Source organism: Lissotriton vulgaris, chromosome 3_1 (genome assembly GCF_964263255.1).
Source record: "Lissotriton vulgaris chromosome 3_1, aLisVul1.2, whole genome shotgun sequence".
NCBI lineage: Eukaryota > Metazoa > Chordata > Amphibia > Caudata > Salamandridae > Lissotriton > Lissotriton vulgaris.
In genome coordinates this window covers 65,628,565-65,636,528 of record NC_141689.1, presented here as the reverse complement: position 1 = coordinate 65,636,528, position 7,964 = coordinate 65,628,565, and the positions used below count along the sequence as shown (strand labels likewise).

Below are 7,964 nucleotides of genomic sequence, written 5' to 3'. Positions count from 1 at the left end.
GCATGTTGGTAACGAAACAGGGGGACGAAGCACTGGTAGCCAAATCCACGACATCTCAAGTGACTGCACACAAGCGAGCACGGGGCAGGAGGGAAACCATGTATCAATGACTGTAGTAGTAAGTGGCAACAGACCTCCGCCCGCCACAACAAGGGTTACAGTATCGTCCTCAGCTGCTTCTCGAGACAATGTTGCGGCGGCAGGCTGCGGCAACCCCCGTCCCGAGGGATGTGGGTAACCCTTCTCCTGCTTCTGGGTGGAATTGCGGGCACAGGAATCCAGTCTCGCCCCCAGCGCGCTATAGCTGCGCTGCACCATCGAACGCAGCTCACCCAGGGCTGCCAACACATCTGCCAGCGTCACATCAGACTGTGGGGTCCCCATTGTACAGTTCCTTGGGATGAATGTGCTCCGATCGCATGCACGCCGGGGTGTTCGTCGTTCCGTCGGATTGCCCTTCAGTGGCCAGCCGCTGGTATCGCCATCTTGTCCCCCTCCCGAATCCGAAGCGCCGGGGGAGGACAGGGAAAAGTAGCGGGACGCGACCCGGCAGCAGTGAATAAACCCTGGCCAGTAGTATTCCGCCCGATGCAGGTAGCTGCTTAGAGCCGACAATTGCGTGGCGAGGTTTTCAGATCCGGGCAGAGTGCACCGTCCCAGTACGGAGGGATCCGTAGGACAAAGCAAGTATGGCGGCCAAGCACAAAGGACTCGCTGGTCAGGCGCCTCTGCCCACCGTCACCGTGTAGTCCGGGGATTGCACTTCGGTCCCCGTCAGCAGGCAGCACTCCAGGTCGCGTCCCAGCAAAGATGCGCCGTTCAATTCCACCATCCCGGCACCAAGGTGGTAGCTGCAGGAGGGGACGAGAGGTCCACAGAGCGGCTCGGAGCAGGCTGGGTCCCGGGCCAGGGCGCGTTTGCCCACAACTTCAGAATCCGGGCGGGTGGAGAGGCCGGCGGAACACCGGTGACATCGGCTCCGTGGCCCGCACCTTTCAGGTTGAAAACTGACGAACGTAGCAAGCAGGATCTAGGTGTGGGATACCGGGGCCGGCGGAGCTGAAGGCTGCGCGTCCGCTCAGGTCGCCATCTTGGCTCCTCCTCTTTCTCAGTGTTCTTAATGGAACCTTTGTATTGTGATGCGACTGGCTTGGATCTGCAATTAAAAGTCATTGCATAATGTGAGCCTCTGTTTCTTTAATGAAATCTAGATTCTGTAGGCATGATAATAGGAGAATCGCAATTGTTTGTTATCTTAACATACATTTAGGTATTTAATAAGGTAATCAGACAAAATATCGAAAAAAAAATATCGGAAAGACAAAATATCGAAGTAAAAATATCGAAGGACAAAAATATAGGTAAGCAAAAATATCGGATACAAAAATATCGCAATAGGTAAGTATGCAAAAATATCGAAAACAAAAATATCGAGTGACAAAATATCGTTAAAAAAAAATATCGTGTAGTAATGGAAATAATCAATAGTATAGGAAAAAGTAAAATAATTGTATATAACATGTATGAAAAAAGGTGTATTAGTATAAATTACACAATTACAAATAAATTATTTAAAAAAACATATCTATGTTTAGGAGCGGGTTATTGGGTTTATAGGGGATAAGGGTGGGAAGTAATTTATTAATATTTAATTAATATATGTTATTAAATAATAAAACATTATACCTATTTGTTAATTAATTATAAATAATTAGTTAATTAATTAAGCTCATATAGTCTATCTCATTAATTACTAATTAATTGGTAATTAATTATAATTAATTAAGAAATCATAATTATATACTTAAAAAATTTAATGTAGATACATGTTTATGTAGTATTTATAAATTTATTAAAAAATTTTTTTATAAAAATTACATTTCTAGGTTTAGGAGCGAGTTATTGGGTTTATAGGGGATAAGGGTGGGAAGTAATTTATTAATAATTATTTAATATATGTTATAAAATAATAAAACATGATACCTATTTGTTAATTAATTATAAATAATTAGTTAATTAATTAAGCTCATATAGTCTATATCATTAATTAGTAATTAATTGGTAATTAATTAATATTATTTAATAAATCATAATTATATACTTTAATAATGTAATGTAGATACATGTTTATGTAGTTTTTCAAAAGTTATTTATAATTATTTTATAAAAATTAACATTTCTAGGTTTAGGAGCGGGTTAGTGGGTTTATAGGGGATAAGGGTGGGAAGTAATTTATTAATAATTATTTAATTAATTAATAAATGTAAATAAATCTTTCTAAATTATATCTAAATGGTAATTAATTATTATTAATTAGTTAATTAAAACATTTTATTTAGTCAATTATTTTTATTACTAATTAATTGGTAATTAATTAATGTATATTTAAAATAATAATAATAAAGTACTTATTTTTTTTGGTTACAGGGGTATTTGTTGGGTTCTGGGTCAGTTTTTACTTTGTGGGTAAAGGGGTATTTTTTGGGTTCAGGGTCAGTTTTCAGTTCCTGGGTAAAGGGGTATTTTTTGGGTTCAGGGTCAGTTTTCAGTTTGTGGGTAAAGGGGTATTTTTAGGGTTCAGGGTCAGTTTTCAGTTTTTGGGTTAAGGGGTATTTTTAGGGTTCAGGGTCAGTTTTTAGTTTTTGGGTAAAGGGGTATTTGTTGGGTTCAGGGTCAGTTTTCAGTTTGTGGGTAAAGGGGTATTTTTTGGGTTCAGGGTCAGTTTTCAGTTTGTGGGTAAAGGGGTATTTGTTGGGTTCAGGGTCAGTTTTCAGTTTGTGGGTAAAGGGGTATTTGTTGAGTTCAGGGTCAGTTTTCAGTTTGTGGGTAAAGGGGTATTTGTTGGGTTCAGGGTCAGTTTTCAGTTTGTGGGTAAAGGGGTATTTGTTTGGTTCAGGGTCAGTTTTCAGTTTGTGGGTAAAGGGGTCATTGTTGGGTTCAGGGTCAGTTTTCAGTTTGTGGGTAAAGGGGTATTTGTTGGGTTCAGGGTCAGTTTTCAGTTTGTAGGTAAAGGGGTCATTGTTGTGTTCTGGGTCAGTTTTCAGTTTTTTGGGTAAAGGGGTATTTGTTGGGTTCAGGGTCAGTTTTCAGTTTGTAGGTAAAGGGGTCATTGTTGAGTTCTGGGTCAGTTTTCAGTTTTTGGGTAAAGGCATAGTTTTAGGGTTCAGGGTCAGTTTTTTGTTTTTGGCTAAAGGGATTTTTGTTGAGTTCAGGGTCAGTTTTTAGTTTTTTGGTAAAGGGGTATTTGTTGGGTTCTGGGTCAGTTTTTAGTTTTTGGGTAAAGGGGTATTTGTTGGGTTCAGGGTCAGTTTTTAGTTTGTGGGTAAAGGGGTATTTGTTGGGTTCAGGGTCAGTTTTCAGTTTGTGGGTAAAGGGGTCATTGTTGGGTTCTGGGTCAGTTTTCAGTTTTTAGGTAAAGGAATTTTTTTGGGGTTCTGGGTCAGTGTTATGATTTTGGGTAAAGGAGTATTTGTAGGGTTCAGGGTTATTTTTGGGTTTTTGGTACCTAGTTCTACAGGATAAAAATATTATTATTTTACATTTAATCAATTAAACGAAATTATACATATATAACATTACACCAACTCTAATTTACTGTAGACTACAGTTGGAATAATCTATTCTAATTAATTAGTGTACAGCACATATTAACATTTTATGTAGAATGCAGTAGGAATATTAATACTTATGTTATTACTGTGCAACACCTACTCTCATTTAATGTACACTGGATTTGGTATATGAATCATTACATTATTAGAGTACAACATATACTCACATGTTATATACAGTTAAATATTTATTTTTACATTGATAGTTTTTAGTCAGATAATAATACAAATTATTCACCATGATTGTATAAACTTTTATTTTATTAATGTTTTAACAAATACAATAAAATCATATTAACATTTTTTTATTTTCATTTCATTTGAAATAAAGTTTTAGAAACACACTTAATAACAACTATACAGAACCATTATTATTTTTCTTTTTTTCCATATGACATTAACATTCTTTATTATCTCTTTTACAAATTGTTATGTCAGAAAAAAAATGTAAATATCACACATATTTTTATGTTAAGCTTTTTTCTGCTTCATTAGTTAAGATCAAATTTTTATTATATAATTCAAAAATTATTCTTCTTTTATAATTTTTTTTGTGACAATGTACTTACATTTTTTAACATTGTTAAAATAAACATTATTGTTTTAATCATATTTAATTATTACATTCATGTACATTTTTTAAATGAGTTCTTTGTAGGAGAAAAAAATAACAATTTTTTCAATATAACATAAAATAATACATTTTTTAAACACAATAGGTTCTGTATAGATATTATATTTTATACTTGGGACTATTTTATTGATTTTTGGGCCTTTCTTTTGTAACCGGGTTAGGTCGTTTTGGGTTATTTGGAAGAAGGGCTGATCGCGGTTGGGAGACACTTCACGTCGCTGCAGGTAAGGTTCATTTTATATGTTATATGTGTATTATTATGATGTTTTGAGACTAGTGACATTATATTTAGTGTTGTTGAATGTGAGGGAGCTATGTTTTTGATTTTGAAATCAGATATTTACGTATGGTATATACACGTTGTGTTAGTTAACTGATTATTTATAGAGTTAATTTAAGTCTTTTAGGGTATATCTAACTTTAAATTATCAATGTTAATATGTTGGTATGTAATTATTTGCTAATTTTTGTGGGTGGGAATGTCTGTTTCCTATGTTTTTTTCATAGGTGTACGCTACGTCGGAAGTTCCGTTTTTTTTTTAAGGAAGTGTTACTTTTTTTCATCCAGCACTGATTTACAAGCACTTCTTTACATTTTTCGGGATTTCCGGAGCGATTCTTTCTTTTATTCTACTTTTTCGGGTTTTTTATGGTAGTTCGATGGCTAAGGACTTCGTGGATTTCTTAATTTTGGAACAGTTGTATTTTTACATTTTTTTTTGGGTTACTTTTGTACTACCTGGATTACTTTGCTGGTGAAGGACGTTATTGGATTGACAACATAATTGGTAAGTCTTTGCTTTCTAATATTTTTGTGGGTGGGTAATGTCATATTTATTATGGAATTGTTTTTTAATTATTATTTATTTTTAATGTGTGCATATATTACAATAATATCATTATATATTGCATACATTAAATACTTTAGAATGTCACGTTACATATTTTTGCTTACTTAGGTGCTACTTTTGGTGTTTTATAACAGTTTCGGAATTATTTACAGTAGTGTTTTGGCTATGATGTTTAGGTATTCTATGCCTTTCGTATTAGGGTAAAGTTTAACTTGTTCTTCCAGGTACCTGTGCATTTGTTTATTTTGTTTGGATGTTTTAGGGACAAGTTCGGTTACAGATTGGTCCATTCTAAATTCTTGATAGCTCTGTTCTTTCTGTAGGCATTTTATGAATTTTTCGAGAGTAGGTTTGCTTCTGCCAGTTGATTGGACAAATGCATTATGCCAACCTTCAACGGCATTGTTAGTTTTTGACTCCCCATTAAGGGTACTATTGTACACATTCCACCAGGGAATGAGGAATTTTGGATTTCTTCTGTGGCCAGATCTGTGGAGTCTGCCTACCCAGGTATCTTCAAAGTAATCGAGAAAAGGAGTTAATCTAGCTTCGTTTTGTTTGTAGAATGGACTGTCTATAATAATATTGTAATGTTCAGCTACATCTGTTGTAGGGACGTAGGCAAGTGCAATAAGTTTTTTGATTTGAAAAGCAAATGATGAATTTGTAGCATATTCGACACTTAGGGTAGTTTTTTGAAGGTGTCGCCATAAACACTGGTTGAAATGATAATAGCAGCCTTGAATGGAGGTATGGGGGTGGATTTTTAGAATAGTTGAGAGCATTGCATGCTCAAAATCAAGAATGATTTTGTCAGGAGAGAAATCATTCGTTTTTTGTTTTATGACATTTAATAATTCCATATATGTAGAATTGTTTTTGTTAGGCAATAGTGCATATAACAAAGGGATGTTGCAGTTGTGATAGAGGCCATGTATTGTGTATAATTGGAAGAATGGTTTGGGACAGATGTTAAATGTCCCATCCATCATCCAATATTGGCTTTGCTGCAGTTTTACTAAATTCATACTGGTACCAAAAATTATAAGCCTATTCTCATTGCTTTCGTTGGCATAAACTATAAAGGGTTGTTTATTTAAAGTAATTATTTCGTTAGCAGTAAAATTAATATCCTGATATGTTCTGGGACATGGTGTTGAAGAAGTTGTAGCTTTTTTGGTTTGTGCTATAGTTCTTTTTAATGATAGGATATTTGGCATTTGGGTTGTGGCTGTTTTGGGAATTTTTGGAATGGCTTCTTTTAAAATTACATTAGTTTGCTTTTGGGATCCAGTACTAGCTTCTTTTATACTTTCCATAGCTGTTCTAACTTCTATTTCTGTTATATTAGGTGGATGATTATGTTCCCTAGTATATAGTACTGTAGCTTCTTTTGTTGTTGCTCTGCCATAGCACTTGTTCGAATACTATTTGCAACATTTCCAATTCACTTTCATGCCATATTGTTTTTCCTGTGTGTACGTGTAACCCATGTAGCAGAGTAATAATTTTCCTTTTTGGCTGGTCACAAATTCGGCTCCTTCGGTCATTTTGTACTTTGTATATCTATAAAATATATATATAATAGTTAATGTCAATGTAAATGTGATCAATAATCTATGTTAGTGATAAGTAGGAATGTTTATACTTACGTGTTTTAGAATGTACAGCAAAATTTAGGAGTTTCTTGCTTCTTTAGTTGAGGATAAATGGTTGTGATGTTGTTGTAGCTGTTATGAGAAACATGAAAGTAGTATATTATTAATTAATGTTTAGGTAAATTAGCAATTTTAGAGCTCATTTTTCTTACAACAGTGTATCTTCATGATTCACATTGTGAAGATACTTACATAATTTTTTGAGGTTGGTATTTGCCAGTAGAATTGTTTCTTCAGCTTCTGGAGAATAGTTTGTAGTGTTATCATTAAAAAATAAGGAACATATGAGTTTGTTTAATCAACATATTGGTAGGTTTTTTTAAACATGTGGTAAATATGTTATTTCATATACTTACTTAGTGATTTCTAATACTATTGTTTAGAATGTGAAGTTCTGGTTGTTGTCTATATATCTATGCACCGTGTTAGCTCTGTAAATAAACAATATATTATAGAAATTTATTAGAACAGTTATAAATGTTTGTATTGTTTTACCACATTTATTGCAGTTGCATAATACTTACTTACAAAAATGTTTTTTTGAAATAGTACTGAGGTCCTCAGTTAATTAGTAGTGCAGTTTTCAGTAGTCGAATCTACATAGAAAAAAATATATGTTGAGCACAACTGTTTCTTTTTGTGTGTTTAGATTTGTGAACACATATTTAAACAATGTGAGCTAACTTACATAGTTATTCGATTCAGTATTCCTATGCTTTATTCACACTTTGTTTGAGCAGAATATTCAGTTGTTGTTGTATCTAAAAAAATATTTATATTTCATTATTTAGCATGTTAAGTAGTATGAATAGCAAAGGGCCACAGGGTATTTAGCAGGTAAATAATTAGTAGTACTCAATTATGCTGGTTCTATTTTATGTACTTACTTAGGAAAAAGTATTGTAGAAATTGTTCTGATGTTCTTACTTCAGTAGTTCAGCAGATTTTAGTAGTATAATCTGTAGAAATAAAAATATATGTGGGGATAAATGATTATTTCAGTGTGTTTAGATTTAATTCTACATAATGAAACAAGGTGACATTACTTACATATATTTTTTAATCTGTATTCCTATGCTTTGTTCACAGTTATTTAGAGTAGAATATTCAGTTCTCGTAGTATCTTAAACAAATAGTTGTAGAAAATTATTTAGCATGTTAACTGCAATGAATAGCAAAGGGGTACTGGGTATTTAGCAGGTAATTAAGT

General features: G+C 34.0%; 1 pseudogene; it reads right to left on the bottom strand.

Annotated features, from left to right (window-relative positions):
- Positions 1–5,242: 5,242 nt before the first annotated feature.
- Positions 5,243–6,646, bottom strand: LOC147725973 (uncharacterized; annotated as a pseudogene).
- Positions 6,647–7,964: the final 1,318 nt, after the last annotated feature.